Raw genomic sequence first — 23,179 nt, 5'->3', positions numbered from 1 at the left:
CGTGCCATATGTTCCCCTTCTCCTGGCGTTAGCAGGTCTGCCCGCCAAGGGACATAACTGAATCAGATTCAACAGCAATCAAAACCCAGGGGAGTGAGATTCCCTGCCAACAGCTACAGGCAACGCTGGTCATCTGGATCCCAGAGTGGACGATTCAATGCGGAGACAGAGGGAGAAGAAAGGAATACATTTGTTCCCAATAAATCCACTCACTACAATTTTATTTTACCAAACAAGTTACTCCAGGTTCTCATATTTCTGTATGCTCTCAGAAATTAACTTTCAGAGTACAATATGGAAAAGTTGGGCCAGCGCTGTGCTGCAGTGCGTAAAGCCACTGCCTGCAGTGCCAGCATCCCAAATGGGCACCAGTTTGAGTTCCAGCTGTTCTACTTCCGATCCAGCTCTCTGCTGTGGCCTGGGAAAGCAGCTGGAGATGGCCCAAGTCCTTGGGCCCCTGCACCCATGTGGGAGACCCAGAGAAAGCTCCTGACTCCTGGCTTCAGATTGGTTCATCTCCGGTCATTGCAGCCAACTGGGGAGTGAACCAGTGGATGAAAGACCTCTCTCTTTCTCTCTCTGCCTCTCTGTAACTCCGCCTTTCAAATAAATAAACAAATCTTTAAAAAAAAAAGAAAGAAAATAAAAAGTAAATTTGTAATTCCAAAACTTTAATACGCCTTCCCACTTGAGTAGTTATAAATAACCATGACGTATGCATAAGGTCACACGTGCTGAATAACAGGCATGTATTTAATAGGAAGCCATTTAAATACAAGCTGCTGAGCGTTTTTACCCTATGGTGACTTTTCTGAACCTGGTACTACAGCTATTCATAGATCCAACTTTCATTTGAAATGCTATGTCACCTTTTATAGAAGAATGCATTTTAAAATAGCAAATACATACATACATATACAAATACTATTTTAGTAGATTAATAGCATAACTCCTCTTACTAGCTATTCCTGACTTAATGTACTATAAAATACTATAATTACTTTCTAGTAAATATGCTATACATACATCTAAATGAGTATTTTCTCCTTCAAAAGTCATCTTCTTAATGGCTATATAATCATTGTGATGACTCTGACACTGGCCAAAGTTAACTTTTAGAAATCCTCTTTGGAGTCTCACAGGCATGGAAAGCCATAACATGGTGGCAAAAACAACCTAAATGAAAGATCCTGGTGAACAAGACCCCAGCAGAAGGAACAGGCCATCAAGGAGGGAGGCGCCTTTCTCTGAAGGGAGGAAGGAACCTCCACTGTGATACTGCCTTGACTAAACAAGTTCAGAGTTGGTGAACTCAAGGGGCTTCCATAGCCTAGACAGCTCATGGCAAGGGCCTCAAGTGATTGCTGACATCATAAATAAGAGTGCCAATTGTTAAATCAACAACGGGAGTCACTGAGTACAGGCTCCCCATGTAGGATCTCTGTCCTTAATGTGTTTTACTATGAAACTTAAAGACAACACTACTAGTCGAACAATACCCTATACCTTGTGCGGTTGTGTGAGTGCAGCCTGTTGAAATCCTTGCTTAGTGTATACTATGTTGATCTTCTGTATATGAAGGTGATTGAAAATGAAACTCGATGAAGGGCGGGATGAGAGAGGGAGTGGGAGAGGGTAGGGCCGCGGGAGGGAGGGAGGTTGGGGGGGAAGCCACAACAATACAAAAGTTGTACTTCGTAAATTCACATTTATTAAATAATAAAAAGAATCCCTCTTTGAAAACAAAAACAAAGAACAGTAAATAAATAAATTATTTTAAAAAATAATTCCTCTTTGTGGCATAATGGGTAAAGCTGCCGCCTGCAATACCAACATTCCATATGGGAGCTGTACAAGTCTTGGCTGCTCCACTTTTGATCCAGCTGCCTGCTAATGGCCTGGGAAGGTAGCAGAAGATGGCCCAAGAACTTGGGCCCCTGTACCCACATGCCAGACCTGGATGAAGCTCCCTGGCTCCTGGCCTTGGCCTGATCCAGCCCAAGCTGTTGTGGCCATTTGGGGAGTAAATCAGTAGATGGAAGATTCTCTCTCTCTCTCTCTCTCTCTCTCTCTCTCTCTCTCTCTCTCCCCCCTCTATCTCTGTCACTCTTTCAAATAAATAAAATACAATCTTAAAAAAAAAGGAGAGAGAAAATGACTGTCAGAACTTCAGACATCACTTTTTATATGTTCCTAGTGACAAGAAATTGTTAGCTTTTGAGGTCAATTCTATCTGTTAAAAGCAAAAAACAGGGCCGGCGCTGCGGCTCACTAGGCTAATCCTCCGCCTAGCGGCGCCGGCACACCGGGTTCTAGTCCCGGTCGGGGCGCCAGATTCTGTCCCGGTTGCCCCTCTTCCAGGCCAGCTCTCTGCTGTGGCCCAGGAGTGCAGTGGAGGATGGCCCAGGTGCTTGGGCCCTGCACCCCATGGGAGACCAGGAAAAGCACCTGGCTCCTGGCTCCTGCCATCGGATCAGCGCGGTGCGCCGGCCGCAGCGCGCCGGCCGCGGCGGCCATTGGAGGGTGAACCAATGGCAAAGGAAGACCTTTCTCTCTGTCTCTCTCTCTCACTGTCCACTCTGCCTGTCAAAAAAAAAAAAAAAAAAAAAAAAAGCAAAAAACAGTAAGATCCATGACCATGGATATAAGAATAATAGGAATAAGTAAGGCATGTATAAATGATATCTTTATATGGATCACTAATTGGTCTTGGTTACACCTAGAGAAAAAATACTGAGGGAAAATGTGGGATCAGTGTTTGAACAAATAAATGACCTCTCAGTGGGACTACTACAGGGACAGGCTATGTGTTTCATTACTTAGCTAAACTTTCTAGCAGTGCCCAATACTTAAAATGCATACTATGTTGCTATATTTGTGATAGTCAATGAAACCAGTATGAGAATCCACTCTAAGCATTCCCCTCTGTTACTGGGGCCCAGTGCTAGGCTAGCCAATCGATCAACATGCCCCTAGCAAGGACAGTCTGGGTTGAATCAGCCTGTTGGTTAAGGGAAGTGAAAGAACAGCCTTGTTCTAGAACAAAACTCAATCTGCCTACAAAGCTACTTGGCCAGAGACCTCAGGGCTGGGTGATGATTGCACTGAGAAATCTAATTATAATCCAATTTGTCACAACTCAAGTTCAGGATTGCTATGTAGAATATTCAAGTTTGAACCATCAAAAAAAAAAAAAAAAAAAAAAAAAAAAAAAAAACAAACAAAAAAAAACTAAACTAAGAGCCTTAGGAAAAGATCATAAATTCCATTTTGTCACTTACTGAACTATGGTCTTTCCACGACATTGAATCTTCAGTGGCCCTGCTGAGGCCTTGACTTTGGACCTGGAGCCTCCAGACTATGGGAGAATACATCTCTCTTATTTTCAGCCCCCCAGCTTGAGGTAATGTGTTGCAGCAGGCCTAGGACAGGAGAAGACCAGCACTGTGATGCTGGTAAGTTACAGCGCTGGAGTTTGATCCCAGTTGTTCGCTCCCCAAATACTAAGCACAACCCACATACCATGCTTTTTTTTTAAAAAAAAAAAATATTTTATTCATTTGAAAGACAGAGTTACAGAGAGAGGTAGAGACAGAAAGAAAGAGGTCTTCCATCCACTGGTCCACTCCCCAGATGGCTGCAACAGCTGGAGCTGCACCGATCCGAAGCCAGGAGCCAGGAGCTTCTTCTGGGTCTCCCACACAGGTGCAAGGGCTCAAGGACTTAGGCCATCTTCTACCGCTATCCCAAGCCATAGCAGAGAGCTGGATCAGAAAAAGAGCAGTCGGGACAAGAACTGGCGCCGATATGGGATGCCGGCGCCTCAGGCCAAGGCTTTAAGCCACTGCACCACAGCGCTGGCCCCATACCATACTTTTAAGCAGGGGTTTTGCTTCTTCCTATTCAAGACTGATCCACACTCCATGAGTCAAGTAAAAGTAACAAATCAGCTGAATTCAACTCAGATTCCGTGTTATTTAGACTCTCCGAGAACTGATATATGGAAGCTGTACAGAGGAATGAAAAGGATGCAGAAGAGCTGAATCTGGAGAGAGCAGTGACATCAGCCATAGCAGGGTGAGGACAAGTCACTTTACCCCTGTGGGACTCAATTTCCCATTCCCATCAGAGTCAGGCTAGCTAATCCATGGGCTCCCAGACAACTATTGGAGCCCACTGAACTCACAACAAACTATTTTTATTTCTGCTTTTGTGTCGTTGTTTGGTCCATACATCTTTATTTGCATTGGTCACCTCCATATTTAAATGTTTCCTTCTTGTATTTGTTCATGCACAGACATCAATCATTAAAATTTACGGAAACATTTCAATGCCCTCCATGGTGTTTCTTGCTTCTTCTGAATTCACAGCAGTTTACACTTCTTATGTAGGACCCAAGCCTGAGCAGCATCGTTGTAGCCCCTGCAGGTGCAAAAGACAACTGAGCTGTTCCAAACACAAGAGCGATGGACCATCCCCAAAATAAGCACAGCACAGCGATTAGCTTTTTAAAACCATCAAACCGTGCAGAGAAACGTCAATACTGAATTGGGTTGTTTTCCAAGAGAAACTTTCTTTAAGGATGTAAAATAGGCAAAAAAAAAAAAAAAAAAAAGTATCTGTTTCTACAGCTGTGACTCGGAATGGAATCAAGCAAAGTCCACCCCCCCACACCTTGACACACCCTATCCGGTAAGACAGGTGTGGAAAGCAGGCATGCTTAGCTAAGAAGAACCAGGCTGTTTTCACTTTGACTTGCCCTTCTTTGACAGAGGGCTATTTATAAAAAGTTCTGCAGTCAGAAGAGCAGCACAGTTGAAGAGCTTTCGAGGCACCCTCCTAGCCACTAGCTCAGGTTCTCCCTCAGCTACTTCCGCTGTGTGAGGGCTGCAGTGACTGTCGGAGGAGAGGAAGAAGATGACTTCTGTGAGAAGGATGTGGTTGGAGCGCTACCCGCCAATCCCCTTGGGGAGTTCTCGCCCCGAGGTGGGCATCCCCACAGCCTCACAGCACTATAATAGCTCTCCTGGTCATTTTTATCTATCTTTCAATTTTAAAAACTGTTTATTTAGTAGAGAGGCAGAGAGAAAGAGTCATGGAGAGAAAAGGACAAAGAGAGCACTCCCATTTGCTAGTTCACTCCCCAGATGCCCACAATGGCTGAGGTGAGCCAGACTGAAGCCAGGAATTGGTAACTCAATCCCAGTCTTCCTAGATGGGTGGCAGGAACCTGACTTCTTGAGCTATCATCTACTGCCTCCAGGGTGTGTATTAGCCAGGACTTCAACTCAGGCATCCCGATAGGATATATAGGTATTCCAACTAGTGTGTTAACCTTTTAAGCCAAATACCATCCCTCTTATGTGATTTAAACAGCTGCTTGCAACACCAGCATAGCATGTCAGAGTGCTAGTCCAAGTCCCAGCTGCTCTGTTCCAATCCGCTTCCTGCTAATGGGTCTGGGAAGGTGGTGGAAGATACCCCTAGTGAAGTGGTTTATAAAGATCAAATAAGAGGATAGGCACAAGTCTGACCCACAGCACCCAACACAGAATCTCTGTCATATACTAGACACTCTGTGTTGTCTTTTTTTTTTTTTTTAAGAACTGAGAGTGAATTCATATACCATAAAAGTCTCTCTTTTAGAGCATACCATTTTGTGGTTTTTATTATATCCATGAAGTTACACAGCTGTCACGACTGATGGAGACAGGCAGCCCGGGGCTGGAAGACCAGCTCCACAATTCCAGATAAGTCAAAGAAAAAAGTGCTTCCCAGTCAGATCAGCCACCTTGTAAAGAGCTTGTCCTGTGGCCCCTCCCCAGAATGACTGCTTGGCAAGCACTGTGTCCCTGGCTGCTTGGAGCTTCAAAGGAGACGGTGAAATGTGATCATTTAGAAGATGGTCACATGTGTCACCCTGGACAGAATTAGAAGGCTGCTCACAGTGCAAAACAGAGAATGAATGCTAGGAAGGCAGCTAACACATTCTACCTCCTACAGGAAGAAGGTTAAAAGCCTGGGGCAGGGTGGGCGTTGCAGCACAGCTGGTTCAGCTGCCACGTAGGACCCCTGCATCCCATATTGGAGTGCCTGGGATTGAGTTCTGGTTCTACTACTATTACTACTACTATTTCTTCTTCTTCTTTTTCTCCTCCTCCTCCTCCTCCTCTTCTTCTTCTTCACCTTTTAAATTTATTTATATTGGAGAAGCAGAGTTATAGACAAAAAGAGACAGAGACAACAAAATATCTTCTATCCGTTGGCCCATTCCCCAGATGGCCACAGTGGCCGGCACTGCACTGATCCAAAGCCAGGAGCCAGGAGCTTCTTCCTGGTCTCTCATGTGGGTGCAGGGGCCCAAGGACTTGGGCCATCCTCTACTGCTTTCCCAGGCCATAACAGAGAGCTCGATCGGAAGTGGAGCAGCCAGGACTCAAACTGGCTGTGGGGAGCAATCCGGACTAGACTAAGTTACTCGAATTAAGACTTATTCTATGCATCTGCTCTCCCACAATATGGCGCTGGGAGAGAAGTAAACAGCTTCCGCACAGCTGCCTCCAGTTCAACTAATAAACTGTAGGACTTGCTCCTGATTGGAGAGCAGCGTACTCGGCGTGTGGGCAGCCGAGTTAGGATTGGCGGAAGAGGACTATAAAGGAGGAGAGACGGCACGCACTAGGAACATCTATGGGGAACATCTAAGGGAACCCGTGCAGCCCCCGAGAGAACCGGCCGGCGGTGTGCCGCTCCCCTGCGGAAGTGGGGAATGCGGCCAGGGGGAACTGCCCTTCCACGGAGGTGGAAGGGATAGTAGCCAACCCGGGAAGAACCAGCAGCAAACCCGGGGAGGGCCGAGCAGATGAAAGAACAGCGCAGGGTCCTGTGTCGTTCCTCCACGAAGAGGGGGAGCGACACTGGCACCCTTTGGGGATGCTGGCACCTCAGGTGGAGGCTTAACCTCCTACCCCACGTTGTCGGCCCCCAGCTCTACTTCTGATTCAGCCTCCTGCTTGAGTACACCCTGAGAGGCAGCAGGTATGGCTCAAGTACTTGGGTTTCTGCCACCAGCATGGGAGACAGGGATGGAGCTCCTGGCTCCTGGATTCTGCCTGGCCTAATCCCAGCTGTCGCGGACATTTGGGGAGTGAACCAGCAGATGGAAAAATCTCAGTCAAGCTCTCTCTCTCTCTCACTATGCCTTTCAAATTAAAAAAAAAAAGTTTTAATTGGCTGATCAGACAAATATTAGCAAAGGTTTACTTCAGGGAGCAGCTAGGATTTGAACCCAGGGTTCATTGCTCCAGAGCTGATAGTCTTTCCTAAGCCCAAGCTATGTTTTACTTCATGGAAGGTATGATCTAGAAAATTCTATGCACTACTTACTTTAGCACAAGGATAATGTGTTAGCTTCCTCAGGCTGTTGCAAAAACACCACCACAAAGTCAGTAGCTTAAAACAACACCAATTTCTGGTTTTACAGTCACAGAGGCCAGAGTCTGAAACTTACTTCACTGAACCAAAATCTGGGTGTTGGCAGGGCCAATCCTTTCTGGGGACGGTAAGGAAGAATCTGATTCCTTCCTTTTCTAACGTCTGGAGGCTGCCAGCACGCTTTGGCTCCTGACTCCTTCCTCTGGTCCAACCATCCTCTTGGTTCAGCGCCTCTTGGGCTAGGGATACCTGGGTGATTAGTATTTTAACCTTCCACAATAGTAAGCTGGAAATTAACAAGTGTAAGAAGGAAGAGAATGAGCACATTGTCAGGCACCCTGAATAAGGTACTAACTGAGAACCATGGGGATGCGGAAGGTAAGACTGGATTTTAGTGTTTGATTCATCAGAAAGAGGAGTGAACACAATCTGAATTATCTTTCTGGGAACGTCCCGGGAACAAGTAACATAACGCTAGACTATAATTAGGCTGAGTCAGAGACGGAGGAAAGAACTGGAGACCAAGAGACCCCGTTAGGATTTACCTCCAAAGCTGCACAAAAGGAGATTCAACACCACTCTTGACCCTAGGGGTGTCTTCTAAGCCTTGTGTACCCTCCTGTGTCCTCAGACACACAAGGCAGCCCCCAGGGAAGGCTGAAGAAGCTAAGGGCTAAGATTTGGGGAAAGTAAACCAGGTACCTGGGGTGCTTCTGCTGCCTTCACTGACCTTGAACTTGCAACATGCTGAGAATGAGTGCCTCCTAATGCTTCAAATTTCGCAGTCTAGTCACCTCCCGTTCTGTTATCCAGTCCAGTTCTGGGCAAGCCTTGTGCAGGCCTGGAGAAATGCACCAAACCCTGACAACATGAAGAAAGGCATTTGAAGCTGTGTAATTTATCAACTGCTCCTATTATAACCCTTTGCAGACATCTTAATTTCTAAGTCTAGACGATTTTGATGAAGCAAAGTACTCATTTGCCCATGGGAGCCTTCAAAGAACAGCTGAACGTCTCCTGCCATTTGCTTCTACTTGCTTTCAAGCCATCAAATGCCCTAAGAAGACATAAAAGGAAGCTTCTGCCCAGCAGGACCCAACCTCAATAAAAGAGGCACCTGGGAGGCCCAGCCATTCACATCCCAGAAGAACTTGGAACCTGTGGACCATCTGTGCATGACTCCCTGGCTGATTTGGTGGTAAAACAAAATGAAAGGGCAAAGAGAAGCAAGGATTCAAGCTATCACCATCTAAACAGCAGTGTTTGCTCGCATTGCTTTAAAAGCGATTAGCTTGGGCCGGCGCCGCAGCTCACTAGGCTAATCCTCCGCCTTGCGGCGCTGGCACACCGGGTTCTAGTCCCGGTCGGGGCACCGGATTCTGTCCCGGTTGCCCCTCTTCCAGGCCAGCTCTCTGCTGTAGCCAGGGAGTACAGTGGAGGATGGCCCAAGAGCTTGGGCCCTGCACCCCATGGGAGACCAGGAAAAGTACCTGGCTCCTGCCATCGGATCAGCGCGGTGTGCCGGCCGCAGCGCTCCGGCCGCGGCAGCCATTGGAGGGTGAACCAACGGCAAAGGAAGACCTTTCTCTCTGTCTCTCTCTCTCACTGTCCACTCTGCCTGCCAAAAAATTAAAAAAAAAAAAAAAAAAAAGCGATTAGCTTCTCCAGATGAAGCTGTCCCAGAGAGAAGGGAGAAGGGCGCCAACACGCGGAAGAGTAGGCAAAGCAGCCAGCGATACTTGATAGCTACACTGGACTCGTGTCCCCCACAAGGATGGGGCAAGGGCGCTGTGTGAAGCACTGATGACTGATCTGCTCTTGACTCCGCTGCATTCTGTGTAAGGTAATTCTCTGTTGGGGGTGGGGAAAGGGCTTGGCTCTGCACTGTTAGATGTTCAGGTGCCCGCTTGGCTTCTAGCCACCAGATTCTGGGGCACACCGCTCCCCCAGCTGTGACAACCAAAACCATGTCTCCAAAATATTGTCAAATGTCTCCTGGGGGCAAAATAGTCCTTGGCAGACAACTAGAGAGTCTGGGAACTGGCAGTGCTTCGGCCAACCTGTGAATCCAGCATGAGAAGAGAGGAATGCTTCATGAGGACACATCACAGAACAGTAAGCCATCATTCCAGTCACCCTAGAACAATAGCCACGAAAGTGTTACAACTGTGCTTTATACGTCATGGAGAAGCTCTGACTTAATAGAAGGGGAGATGGGGTCCTGCTAGCCTTCCAGAGACCCCCAAAATTCCACCCACCCCTCCATCTCCAAAGATCCACAAGCACGTATGCCCTCACCCACCCTTCTTGTCTGAAACTCATGCCAACAGCTACAGGAATATTCTTTTTAAATCTGTTGTCCAGGGAATCTTGACAGAGAGCTTCAGATAGGTGATAATTTTTTTAAACTTTTTTTTTAATTTTTTTTTTTTTTTTTTGACAGGCAGAGTGGACCTTGAGAGAGAGAGACAGAGAAAGGTCTTCCTTTTGCCGTTGGTTCACCCTCCAATGGCCGCTGCAGCCGGCGCACCGCGCTGATCCGATGGCAGGAGCCAGGAGCCAGGTGCTTTTCCTGGTCTCCCATGGGGTGCAGGGCCCAAGCACTTGGGCCATCCTGCACTGCACTCCCTGGCCACAGCAGAGAGCTGGCCTGGAAGAGGGGCAACCGGGACAGAATCCGGCGCCCCGACCGGGACTAGAACCCAGTGTGCTGGCGCCGCAAGGTGGAGGATTAGCCTAGTGAGCCGCGGCGCCGGCCTATGGTGATAATTTTTAAAAATGCTGAACATTATGCATATACTGTCATATATTGCTTAACAACTGGGAAGCATTCTGGGAAATACTTCATTAAGTGGTTTCTTCATCATTGTGTGAACATCATAGAGTGTATCCATGCCAAGATTGCCACAACTTCACTGCCATATAATCTTATGGAAAGCACCAGCATATTTGCTGTGTGTTGTTACGTGACATGTGATTGTGCTTTTATGTAAAAAAAAGAAAAAATGTCATATACTAGATGGATGGACGGATGGATGGATGGAAAGATTGATAGCAAGCAAGCTCTGGGACTTACTTTCTCTAGATACCAAAGACAATAGGAATCTCACGTAAGTGCTCTGACACACATCCCCTAGATGGATACTCACAAGGTGGTCAGTGTCATTTCTTGTGCACCTGGCATTCATGACAGTCACAGAGATAGCGGGTCCTTAACTGTGGCTGACACCAGGGAGAAAATGCAGGGTTCTGTGAGGAGTCAGAAGGGTTCATAGGTGGTTGAGTTGGTCCTGGTGGAAATAAGGAAAGGAGAATCTTTCTTTTTAAATTATTTATTTAAAAGGCAGAATTACAGAGAGACAGAGGCAGAAGTCTTCCATCTGCTGGTTCACTCCCCAGATGGCCACAATGGCCAGAGCTGGGCCCATCTGAAGCCAGGAGCCAGGAGCTTCTTCCGGATCGCCCACTCAGGTGCAGGGCCCCAAGGACTTGGACCATCTCCCACTGCTTTCCCAGGCCATAGCAGAGACCTGGATCAGAAGTGGAGCAGCCAGGATTCGAACTGGCACCCATATGGGATTCTGCCACTGCAGGTGGTGGCTTTACTGCGGCAGCATGGGCCCCCAGGAAAATCTCTTTGAGGGGCCGGCACTGTGGTGCAGTGGGTTAACTCCCTGGCCTGAAGCACTGGCATCCCATATGGGCGCCGGTTCGAGACCCGGCTACTCCAATTCTGACCCAGCTCTCTGCTATGGCATGGGAAAGCAATAGAAAATGGCCCCCAAGTTCTTGGGCCCCTGCACCCGCATGGGAGACCCAGAAGAAGCTCCTGGCTCCTGGCTCCTGGCTTCAGATTGGTGCAGCTCCGACCGTTGTGGCCAATTGGGGAGTGATCCATTGGATGGAAGACCTCTCTCTGCCTCTCCTCTCTCTGAGTAACTCTTTCAAATAAATAAATAAATCTTTTAAAAAAATCTGAAATGGTGCAAAATGCTTGTTTCTCCCCAAAAGTTATTAAAATCAAGGTACACAAATCCCACTGCACGTCCCCAAAAAAGACCAAAGTGCCTATCCTACTCCTTGGGAGCTCCCAGTTTTATCATGAGAATAGCAACGGAGTGGTGATTCTACCCTTTACTGTAAAGGCAGAAGCTAGCTATTCCACCCTTTTGTTTTATGAGCAAGCTGGACAGGGCAAATAAGATTACAAAGCTGGCCTTTTTTACTGATACCATAAACAGGAGTGTCAATTTGTAAAGTCAACAACAGGAGTCACTGTGCACTTACTCCTCATGTAGGATCTCTGTCCTTAATGTGCTGTACACTGAGGCTTAATGCTATAACGAGTACTCAAACAGTATATTTCACTTTGTGTTTCTATGGGGGTGCAAACTGTTGAAATCTTTACTTAATGTACACTAAACTGATCTTCTGTTAAAAAAAAAAAAAAAAAGAAAAGAAACTATCAATTCCCAACTTGACTCTCACTGGGATTAAACATGACAATAGGTCTGATCTGATTTCATCATCATTTAAAAAAAAAATCATCTATTATTTTTCACTTTATGTTTCTGTGTGGGAACAAGCTGTTGAAATCCTTACTTAAGGTATACTAAGCTGATCTTCTGTATACTAAGATAATCGAAAATGAATCTTGATGTGAATGGAAGGGGAGAGGGAGTGGGAAAGGGGAGGGTGGTGGGTGGGAGGGACGGTATGGGGGGGAAAGCCATTGTAACCCATGAGACGTACTTTGGAAATTTATATTCATTAAATAAAAGATAAAAAAAAAAAAAAAAAAAAAAAAAAAAAAAAAAAAAAAAAAAAAAAAAAGCTGGCCTTTTTATGGGTTTTGTCCCTGCCTTCTAACTGATTGTTAGCTGTTCGTTAGTTTTTCCCCAAAACTGTGCTTATAAAAAAAACCTCCACTTCCACCAGCCTCTGGGAGACCCCCTGCAGGCCGAGTCGGCAGGAGGTTTGTGACTTAAATAAATCTTGCCTTTCTCTCTGCCTTGTCTGCGTGGAAATTCTTCTTTCATGTAAGACAAACAGCTGAGGTCATCTTTCTGTGCGGTTAGTGGTGCTCACAGAGAAAGCCTATGGGGACACCCCTCGCTGGGGTCCCCCTGTCCTGGCTGTGGCTTTCAGGATAACGGAGCTGCTGAGAAGCCCAGGCCAGCCACTCCCTACCTGCTCCCCCTCCTCCAGCCCCAGCCTCTCCCCTGCTGCTTCTGCCTGCAGCTGCCATGCTGTTGCACCGCTCTCTCCTCCCAGTAAGCATCAATTTTTGATTGCTCCAAGCCAGGCCTCTCGGCATCCTCTGGGCCCCTCCCTTGCTGCCTCCAGTACAGCTGGCTCAGTGATTAGCTCTGGGCTGGAGCAGGGCCGGACCATTAATTCCCAAACCCTGTCATCGTTTCCTTGACTGTTTCCCCAGGAACAAGCCTGGGGCTGTCGGGGGCGGGGGGGGGGGGGTAGGCTGCTGTCTTGCACATTCCCCGCAAGAGTGAGAAAAGCAAACAGCAGCAGCAGGATGAATAGACAGAAAGCTCTGCTGGGGAGAAGAACACCATTAAAAAGAAAAAGGCCCTTTAAGGGCAGGCTGCTGCGAAGATTCCTGGTGCTGCTTAAACAGGGCTGTCAGTGTGCATTGTGTTTCCTTCCAGGCCTCCTGCTGGTTTTTTCTATAGTCTTGGCCCTCCAGAGTTTGGGTCTGAGGGCTAAGCTACTCTGAGCAGCTGTAAATATCCACCCAGCACTAAATTATAAGGAGCACAATAGCCATCCATGTTTGCATTTTAGGGTACTTGTAGTAGTCGGGATTCTCTCAAGAAACAGAACCAATCAATGTAGTGTGTGTCTGTGTGTGTGTGTGCACGCGTGCGTGTGTGTTGTGGGGGGAGAGCATGGAAAGAAAGAAAAAAAAAGAGACCCAGATCGATTTTAAGGGATTTGCTCCCATGATTGTAGGGGTTGGCCAGTCTGAAATTTTCAAGACAGGACAGCAGGTTTGAGAACTAGGAAGGCCATGATGCTACAGCCTCAGTCCAAGGAATTCTGGAGGCAGAATCCTCTGGTCTTTGAAAGACCCCAGTCTTTTCTCAGAAAGCCTTCAACTGAGTGGTGACAGCTCCTATAATATGGAAGATAATCTGCTCTGACTCAAGATCGAATCTGGTATTTCACCAATTTGACACGTAAAACTGATCACAGTCATCCTAAAAGCCTACCTCATAGGGCGGGAAGTATCACTGTGTTCTTAAATCTGTATATCTGAAATACATGAAAGTTGTATAACTTAAAGAAAAAAATTTTTAATTTCTAGTCACTTTTTAAAAAAGATTTTATTTATGTGAGAGGTTAGGTTACAGAAGTAAGAGGGAGAGACAGAGAGAAGGGATGGAAAATCTCACTCTGTTTCTCCCTTTCCCTCTCTCTAACTCTGACTTTCAAATAAATAAAATAAATCTTAAAAAAGAAAGAAAGTCATCCATGGCATTATGAGAGATACAAACTCATTAAATATAGTACCTCTGCCTCAGGGAACTGGAAATCCAATTGGGGAATGATTGGGCTAAGATGTATTTCGCTGAGATAATTCTCACCAACATGGCTTAAGCATTACAGATCTTTACTTTTCTGCAGTAAGAATGAAACCAGATATTCTGGGAAAGGAAAAACTATGGACACGGTAAAAATGTTGGTGGTCAGGGTGCAGCCTTGGTGCAGTTGTTAAAATGTCACTTGGAGGCCGGCGCCGCAGCTCACTAGGCTAATCCTCCGCCTTGCAGCACCGGCACACCAGGTTCTAGTCCCGGTCGGGGCACCGGATTCTGTCCCAGTTGCCCCTCTTCCAGGCCAGCTCTCTGCTGTGGCCAGGGAGTGAAGTAGAGGATGGCCCAGGTGCTTGGGCCCTGCACCCCATGGGAGACCAGGATAAGTACCTGGCTCCTGCCATCGGATCAGCACGGTGCGCCAGCTACAGTGCACCAGCCGCGGCGGCCACTGGAGGGTGAACCAACGGCAAAGGAAGACCTTTCTCTCTGTCTCTCTCTCTCACTGTCCACTCTGCCTGTCAAAAAAAAAAAAATGTCACTTGGGACCGCTACCTCCCATATCAGAGTTGCTGGTTTGAGTCCCAGCTCCACTTCCAATCTAGCTTCCTGCTAAAGCACACTCTGGGGAGTCAGAAGATGATGCCCCAGGCACTTAGGTCTCTGCCACCCACAAGGAAGACCTGGATTAAGTGCTGGGCTCCCAGTTTCAGCCTGGCACAGGCCTAGCTATTGCAGGCATTTGGGGAATAAAACCGCAGATAGAAAATCTGTGTCTATCTCTTTATCTCTCTTCCCCCCCCCATCTCTCTGCTATTCAAATAAAATAAAAATAAATTTTAAAAAAATGTATAAGATTAGCGAGAGAAAAATAAACAAGTGTATCAACGGTACTCATCATGTAAAAGAAACGCCAATGAAAAGCGTCTCCAGGCAGTGGCTTGGAACTCTGACTTCCAGAGCGATGTCAGCAAAGGACAATACATTGCTGGGGAAATGATAAGACAGAGGAAAGCACTTCAGGGAAATCGGGGAAGGTAAATATGTGGTAGGAAACTAATGGAGTCGGGTTTGCTTGCAGGTTTCTCAGGGGCCCTGTTTGGGCAAGAAGACTGTGGAGCTATCTCCAGCAAAGGACAGAAAAGAGAGTTTTCCTCCATTTTCTGCTTCTTAATTGCCTTTAGCTCAAAATTAGCTTGTATGTCCAAGGGGCGTATTTGCGAGTGACATATTCTGGTTCCCTTCGTTCTGGTTCCCTTCTGGTTATGAACTTTTTTTTGGGGGGGGTGGGGTGGGCAAGAAACAAACTGTTCACAAACGGGCCAGCGCTGCGGCCTAGCGGGTAAAGCTGCCATCTGCAGTGCCGGCATCCCATATGAGCACTGGTTCAAGTCCCGACTGCTCCTCTTCTAATCCAGCTCTCTGCTATGGCCTGGGAAAGCAGTGGAAGATGGCCTAAATCCTTGGGCCCCTGCACCCCCATGGGAGACTGGAAGGAAGCTCCTGGCTCCTGGCTACAGATCGGCACAGCTCCGGTCGTTGCGGCCATCTGGGAAGTGAACCAACGGAAGGAAGACCTTTCTCTCTGTCTCTCCCTCTCGCTGTCTGTAACTCTACCTCTCAAATAAATAAATAAAATCTTTTTAAAAATGCAGCTTATTTCAGGAATTTCTTATTCAGTATTTTCAGGCTGCAGTTGGCCGTGGGTAAGTGAAGCCACAGATAAGGTGGGGGTGGCGGGTAGGGAGGCAACTGTATAAGTGCCAACAAAACACCCCTAGAATAAAGGAGAACCAGACTTGGCAACAGGGCCAGTGTTCAGCCACCTGTCTGTCTATGACCTTGGTTAAGACACAAGCCAGAAACTTGGGTCTTTTTCCCTCCTCTGTAAAAACAGCAATGGAGCATGAAGGGGGTCCAGGAGAATTCTTCATCCTATCCAGTTAGCTCTCAATAGTGGGGGAAAATGGCCAAGCCAGCACGTCCAGTCTGTAAGGTCAGGCTAATCCCACTATGATTGCTTGAGCGAACACAGGCTTCAGAGAGACGGAGGCAGACAGTGAGGCTGCAACGCTGGCCTGGCAACATTTGGCACAGCACTAAGTTGCCCGGTGTCCTCCCCTGGGACAGGGTGACAATCCCGTCTACCTCCAGGGGCTACAGAAAGGACTACGTGGGAGAAAACACACTTAGCACCGTGCTTGGCACCTGGTGAGTAACAGTTGCTGAAGTTCACAGGAAAGTCGACTTTTCAAGTACGGACTGTGAGACTGCAGCAAGGGGCTGGCCCATTCATGAGGATGGCTATTGTTTTAACCATTGTAGATAAACCCAGAAAGCAACAAGTGTTCAAGACACCTGGGAGAAACCAGGTGTTGGCAAGAATGGAAAATGGGGCAACTGCTATGGAAAACAGTAAGGCAGTTCCTTCAAAAATTCAAAATGGAACTGCCATATGATCCAGCATCCATCCTACTTCTGAGTCTCTACCCAAAGGCACGGAAGGCTAGAATTTCAAAAGATATTTGCTCACTCTTGTTCACAGCAGAATTATTCACAGAAGCCAAAAAGTGGAATAATCCAAATGTCTATCACTGGATGAATGGAGAAACAGAACATGTTATTACACATGTAATAGAATATTACTCAGTCTTGGCCGGCGCCTTGGCTCACTTGGCTAATCCTCCACCTGCAACGCTGGCACCCCTGGTTCTAGTCCTGGTTGCTCCTCTTCCAGTCCAGCTCTCTGCTGTGGCCCAGGAGGGCAGCGGAGGATGGCCCAGGTGCTTGGGTCCCTGCACCCACATGGGAGGCCGGGAGGAAGTACCCAGCTCCTGGCTTCAGATGGTCGCAGCGCCAGCCGTGGCGGCCATTAGGGGAGTGAACCAACAGAAGGAAGACCTTTCTCCCTGTCTCCCTCTCACTGTCTATAATTCTATCTCTGTCTCTCTCTCTTTCTCACTGTCTAACTCTGCCTGGCAATATATATATATATATATTATTCAGTCTTGAAAGGAAATTCTGATACATGCTACAATATGGGTGAACCTAGTAGACATTATGCTAAAGGAAATAAGCCAGTCATAAACGGACAAATATTGTATGAGTTCACTTATATAAGGGACCTAAAACAGATTAATAGAGACAGAAAGTAGAATGGTGGTTACCAGCGGCCAGGGCAAAGGAGGAACCAGGAGTTGTTTAATGAGCAGAGAGTTTCAGTTTCACAAGATGGAAAGAGTTCTAGAGATTGGTTGAACAACATTATGAATGTACTTAACCATACTGACCTGGGCACTTAAAAAAGCAGGAGGAGGGGCTCAGTTTTATGTTATATGCATTTGGTACAGTTTTTTAAAAAAGATTTATTTATTTATTTATTTATTTGAAAGGCAGAGTTACAGATAGGCAAGGGAGAGAGAGAGAAAAAAAGAGAGAGAAGTCGTCCATCTGCTGATTCACTCCCCAAATGGCTGCCACAGCCGGAGCTGGGCTGATCCGAAGCCAGGAGCCAGGAGCTTCTTCTGGGTCTCGACCTACGTGGGTGCAGGGGCCCAAGGACTTGAGCCATCTTCTACTGCTTTCCCAGGCCATAGTAGAGAATTGGATTGGAGGAGGAGCAGCCAGGACTTGAACCAGTGCCCATGTGAGATACGGGCACTGAAGGCGGTGTCTTTACCTGCTATGCCACAGCACCAGGCACAGTTTTTTTTTTTTTTTTAAAGGAGAATGAATACATGTTTGAGATGTGCTAGCCCAAGAAATAATTCTGAAAACATTAGACTAAGTGAAATAAGTCAAACACAAAAAAAAACTGTTCTATGAGTCTGTTTACATGAAATGTCCAGACCAGGCAAATCCATAGGAAAAGTACATTCACAGTCGTCAGGGCCTAGGGAAGCTAGAGAACAGGGCATGACACCAAGGCTCTCTTCGAGATGATAAAAAGATTTTAAAGCTAGATACTACTTCAGTTGGGGCCGGTGCTGTGGCATAGCAGGTAAAGCCACTGTCAGCAGCTCCAGCATCCCACATGGGCACCTGTTCAAGTGCCGGCTGCCCCACTTTCAATCCAGCTCTCTGCTGCGGCCTGGGAAAGCAGTGGAAGACGGCCCAAGTTCTTGGGCCCCTGCACCCACTTCAGAGAAAACGCTCCAGGCTCCTGGCTTCAGATCAGCCTAGCTCCAGCTGTAGCGGCCAACTGGGGAGTGAACCAGCAGATAGAAGACCCCCCTCTCTCTCTCTGCCTCTCCTTCTCTCTGTGTGTAACTCACTCTCTCTCTCCCTCTGTCTGCCTTGCCTCTCTGTAACTCTGCCTTTCAAATAAATAAATAAATCTTAAAAAAAAAAAAAACTAGATAGTAGTGATATCAACTTTGTGAATACACTAAAAACATCACCAAATTGCATACTCTAAAAGGGTGACTTTCGGGACTGGTGTCCTGGCATAGTGGCTTAAACTGCAGCCTGCAATGCTGGCATCCCATACGGGCACCAGCTCACCTGCCAGCTGCTCCGCTTCCAATCCATCATCCTGCTGATGTGCTTGGGAAGGCAGCAAAGGATGGCTCAAGTGCCTCTGCCCAACCCATGAGAGAGACTCAGGAGACCCTCCTGACTTCCACCTGGCCCAGCCCAGCCCAGCCCAGCTGTCACAGCCACTTGGGGAGTGAACCAGTAGGTGGAAGATCTCTGTCTCTGTCTCTGTCTCTGCCTCTCTCTAACTCTGCCTTTCAAATAACTAAATACATATTATTTAGTTTTTATAAGTTTACTTATTTTACTTATTGAAAGGCAGAGTTAGAGAGAGAGAGAGAGATAAGGAGAGACAGAGAGATCTTCCATCTGCCGGTTCACTCCCCAAACGGCCTCAATGACTGGAGCTGAGCCGATCTGGAGCGAGGAGCCAGGAGCTTCTTCTGGATCCCCCACCTGGGTGCAGGGGGCCAAGCACTTGGGCCTTCCTCCACTGCTTTCCCAGGCGCATTAGCAGGGAGCTGGATCGGAAGTGGAGCGGCCAGGACTCGCACCGGCACCCATATGGGATGCCAGCATCACAGGCAGCAGCTTTACCCACTAGTCCACAACACTGGCCCCCTAAATAAATCTTAAAAAATAAAAAGGTGACTTTTAAAGTATGTGAATTATACTTCCATAAAGCTGTCATTTAGCAGTGACTGAAGAAGTTTCTAATTACTTCCAGATCATTGGGATTGCTTTAATTCAGGGTCATGGCTAGCAGGAGTGGGGGGAGGGGGTTGCCGAGAGAGATTTGAGTCAGGAGTCTGGGCAGCAAGAGGCTCAAATACAGACTCAGTGACCCTGTCTCGAGCCCCAGGAACGTTTGGGGTTCGCTGGCTGAGAGCCTGCCCAGAGTGGCTCGGAAGAAGCTGCAGGTTCTGGCAGGTGACCAGAGGGCCATTTTCCTGGAGCCACCGGATTATCTACCCACTGTGTGTTCAGAGCGCTATCACCGGCGGCAGAACCTCCATTCCCCCAGAAGTGCTGACAGGGAACTGGGTTTCCTGCTTGCCACGCTAATGACGTAATTGCGTGCTGCTCGCTGATCCTGTACAAAAACAATCAGCAGCAAGCACAAACAGCTGCCCAGCAGCCTCCTGGCAAAATGCTAACAGCGAACTTCCCCAGGTTTTCCTTTTTAAAAGCGGTTTGAAAAACCCAAGGTGATAATCCCAAATGTGCAGCAGCAAGGCTCCAGCCGCAGCGCGGAAGCCACAGTAACACATTCTGTCACGTGGCACACGGTTAGAACCACGCCCGGGAGGAAACCTGACGGCCGTGATGAGCCAGAGACTTGAGCCATGAGGCCCTGGCAGGCATTCGTTCTCATTCACGCTCCAAACTTCTCAAGCTTCAAAACACCTTCTGTCCCCCTAACACATTTTCACACAGCATGTAAATTTCAAGCAGCTTCTCCTGAAAATGCTTTTCTCACCCACCCAACGGGAGCCTGGAAGACTTGGAGAGCTCTACCGATCAGCCTGTGCGCCTGGGGACCAGGGGGACAGATGTGCAGGGCACGCCCACACCCACTACAGTGCTTCTGTCCACTCTGGGCTTCCAGGACTGAGTCTGACAAAGCAACACAAGAAATCACCTATTTGGAAACTTCCAGATCATCACTAAGGCTGAAGCATACAGGTACATAAAAAACTCATGTAGCCCGGAAATAATATAGATTGTAACAGGAGAATTTTGTTCATGACCCGGCCCTCTTTTCTGAGAAACTGGTAGGTCCTTTCAGGCCTGCTAAAGAAAGGCAGCACTGGGCCCAGCCAGGGCTGTGGTCTCCCACGTGGTCCACCTTCTGCTGCTTTCCCAGGCCATCAGCAGGGAGATGGATCGGAAGCAGAGCAGTGGGACATGAACTGGCACCCATATTGGATGCCAGCATTGCAGGCAGCAGCTTAACCCGCTGTACCGCAGTACCCACCTCAAAAATCTACCTTTTTGAATTAAAGGGAACACTTCTCATGTTTTAGCAACTGATGAGTTTTGGGATTTTTGTGGATACTGTTCATTAGATTAAAGAAGTTGCCTCCTGGGGCTGTGGCATAGTAGGTTGAGCCTCTGTCTGTGGCTCCAGGGTCCCATGTTGGTGCCAGTTCATGCCCCAGCTTCTCCTCTTCCTATCCAGCTGTCTGCAGATGCACCTGGGAGGGCAATGGAGGATGGCCCTGGTGCTTGGGCCCCTGCAGCCACGTGCAAGGCCCAGAAAAAGCTCCTGGCTCCCAACTTTGGATTGGTTCAGCTCCAGCCATTGTGGCTATATGGGGAGTGAATCAGCGGAAGGAAGACCTCTCTCCCTCTCTCTCTGTCTGTAACTTTGTCCCTCAAATAAATCTTGGGGCCAGGGGCCGGTGCTGTGGCCTACCAGGTAAAGCCACCGCCTGCAGTGACGGCATCCCATATGGGCACCGGTTCAAGTCCCAGCAGCTCCTCTTCCAATCCAGCTCTCTGCTATGTCCTGGGAAAGCGGTAGAAGATGGCCCAAGTCCTTGGGCTCCTGCACCCACGTGGGAGACCCGGAAGAAGCTCCTGGCTCCTGACTCCTGGCTTCGGATCACCGCAGCTAAAGAGGAACAGCCAGGACAAGAACCAGAGCCCATATGGGATGCTGGCGCTTCAGGCCAGGGCATTAACCTGCTGTGCCACAGTGCCAGCCAAATAAATAAATAAATAAATAAACCTTTCAAATAAATACATCTTTTTTTTAAATTGCCTCCTTTTCCAGGTTTGCCAAGAATTTGTTTTAGTCACAATTTGATAGTTTATCAAATCCTGTATCCACCATGAGCTGATAATGATTTTTCTTCTGAAAAACTACATCAGTTGAGGTTTTTAACCATTTAACCAATATTGAAGTGCCCGTAAGGCAAACTCTGCTTTCATAGGTTGTTGGATTTGGCTCACTACTACCTTGTTTAGGATATCTGTCTTTATTTCATGAGTTAAAAGTGGACTATTTTTTCCATTTTCAAAAAAATTTAAAAATGGCTAGCCTCAAAATGAGTCAAAGAATGGTCCTTCTTTTTCTATTCTTTGGAGTTTGTTCAAAGCAGATGTTATTCTTTAAATGTTTTCTAAAACTCACCACTAGAGCCGCGGGGGCACGGTGACACCGTTTGTTACACCATTCACACACTCCCCATGGGCTGAGACATGGCCTGACACAGCTTCACAAATGACGGGTTCTTCCTTCAGTATAGAACAGAGTGAAAAATCCGCCCTTCTGAGGTGTACACCTCCGTGGCTCTTAATATACTCACAGGTTGTGCATCTCCCCACCTGCATCTAACTACAAATCATTTCTATCACCCAAAAACAAATCCCATGTCCGTTAGCGGTCACTCCCACTCCTCTTTCTCCCATCTCCTAGACACTAGTCATATAACTTCGATGCCTGTGGGTTCTCTTCCTTAAGACACTTCCTACAAATGGAAGCATTCCAACGGGCAGTCTTTGTATTAAATTTCGTTCATTTAGCATCAGGTTTTCAGGTTTCCATTTTATGAAAGGGGCACTTCATTCCTTTTGTGGCTGAAAAATATTCTACAATATGGATATATTCTGTTTTGTTCATCAGTTGAGATTTGTGTTGTTCCCATTTTGGGGTGATTATAAATAATTCTACAGTGAACTTTAAAAAAAAGACTTATTTATTTGAAAGGCAGAGAGAGAGATTTATCATCTATCTGCTGGGTCACTCCCCAAACATCTACAATACCCAGGACTGCATCTGGTTTCACACGTGGCTAGCAGGGACCCAAGCACTTGGGCCATCTTCTGCTGCTTTCCCAGGTGCCTTTGCAGGGAACTAGATCAGAAGTGGAGCATCCAGAACTTGAACTTGTGCCCATATGGGATGCCGGCCCTGCATGCAGTGTTTTAACCCACTGTACCACACACTGACCCCTGCTGTGAACTTTTGTAGACATATGTAGAACAGGTGTAGACATATGTTTTTGGTTCACTTGGGTTTATACCTAGGAGTAGAACTGTTGGATCATAGGAGGACTCTATGTGGAAAAAAAAAAAAAAAAAAAAAAAAAGAACCTTCACATCTGTGGCTGCTTACTGCTGTGGCAGTAGTGGGCCCATTGTTGGCTTCTGCATTTTGTGCTCCTCATTATCCCATCTGAGCCTCAGACCCCTCTTGCAACATGTTTCCAGGTACATTCTTACTGTCCCCTTGAACTTGCCCACAACCAAAGAGAAGTAACCTGTCCCCAAGCAACAACACCAAAAATGCGGTGAGAGCCAGGTGCACATCCAGTGCTGCACTCTGCCATCCGTGTGGTCAGTTCTCTGGGCTTCTCTCCACCTCATCAAGAGGAAACTGAAAAGCCTGGACAAGCTTCCAAGCTGCTTCCCAGGTTGTCAAATTGTGAACCACAGAACCTGATGGTCCTCAGGAATTCAGCAAGCAACAGAATATCCTGTCAAACAAAGAGTCCTTAATACTCCAGAAAGATCAATCTTTTTTTTTTTTTAAATTGGGGTTCTATGAAGACCTTGTCAATATTACTCACCATTGTTTTTCCTAAGCTTAGAATAACACAGAGTATATAGAAGTTGTTCAATAAGCATTTATATAGGAAGAGAGTTTCTCTGATGAAAATTTGAAAACTCATGGTGCTGAGGCATTGCTTCCCAAACCTGACACTGTG

The 23,179-nt window shown here is 47.2% G+C and overlaps 1 long non-coding RNA gene across 6 annotated transcripts in view; it reads right to left on the bottom strand.

Annotated features, from left to right (window-relative positions):
- Positions 1 to 3,955: 3,955 nt before the first annotated feature.
- Positions 3,956 to 23,179, bottom strand: part of LOC103349599 (uncharacterized) — a 40,489-nt gene continuing 21,265 nt past the window's right edge. For 2 of the 6 annotated variants that reach the window (XR_007922483.2, XR_011381993.1), the window contains exons 2-4: positions 10,584 to 10,724; positions 8,165 to 8,295; positions 3,956 to 4,422 (exon numbers count right to left, since the gene is read on the bottom strand). This is a non-coding gene — a long non-coding RNA (uncharacterized lncRNA). Of the gene's footprint in view, positions 4,423 to 7,510; positions 7,721 to 8,164; positions 8,296 to 9,494; positions 9,572 to 10,583; positions 11,305 to 21,603; positions 22,003 to 23,179 lie in introns of those variants that run through there. The other 4 variants (XR_011381992.1, XR_011381994.1, XR_011381995.1 and 1 more) reach the window with 4 other exon arrangements.

This window comes from Oryctolagus cuniculus, chromosome 14 (genome assembly GCF_964237555.1).
Source record: "Oryctolagus cuniculus chromosome 14, mOryCun1.1, whole genome shotgun sequence".
NCBI classification, from domain to species: Eukaryota; Metazoa; Chordata; class Mammalia; order Lagomorpha; family Leporidae; genus Oryctolagus; species Oryctolagus cuniculus.
This window is presented reverse-complemented; position numbering and strand designations above follow the sequence as displayed.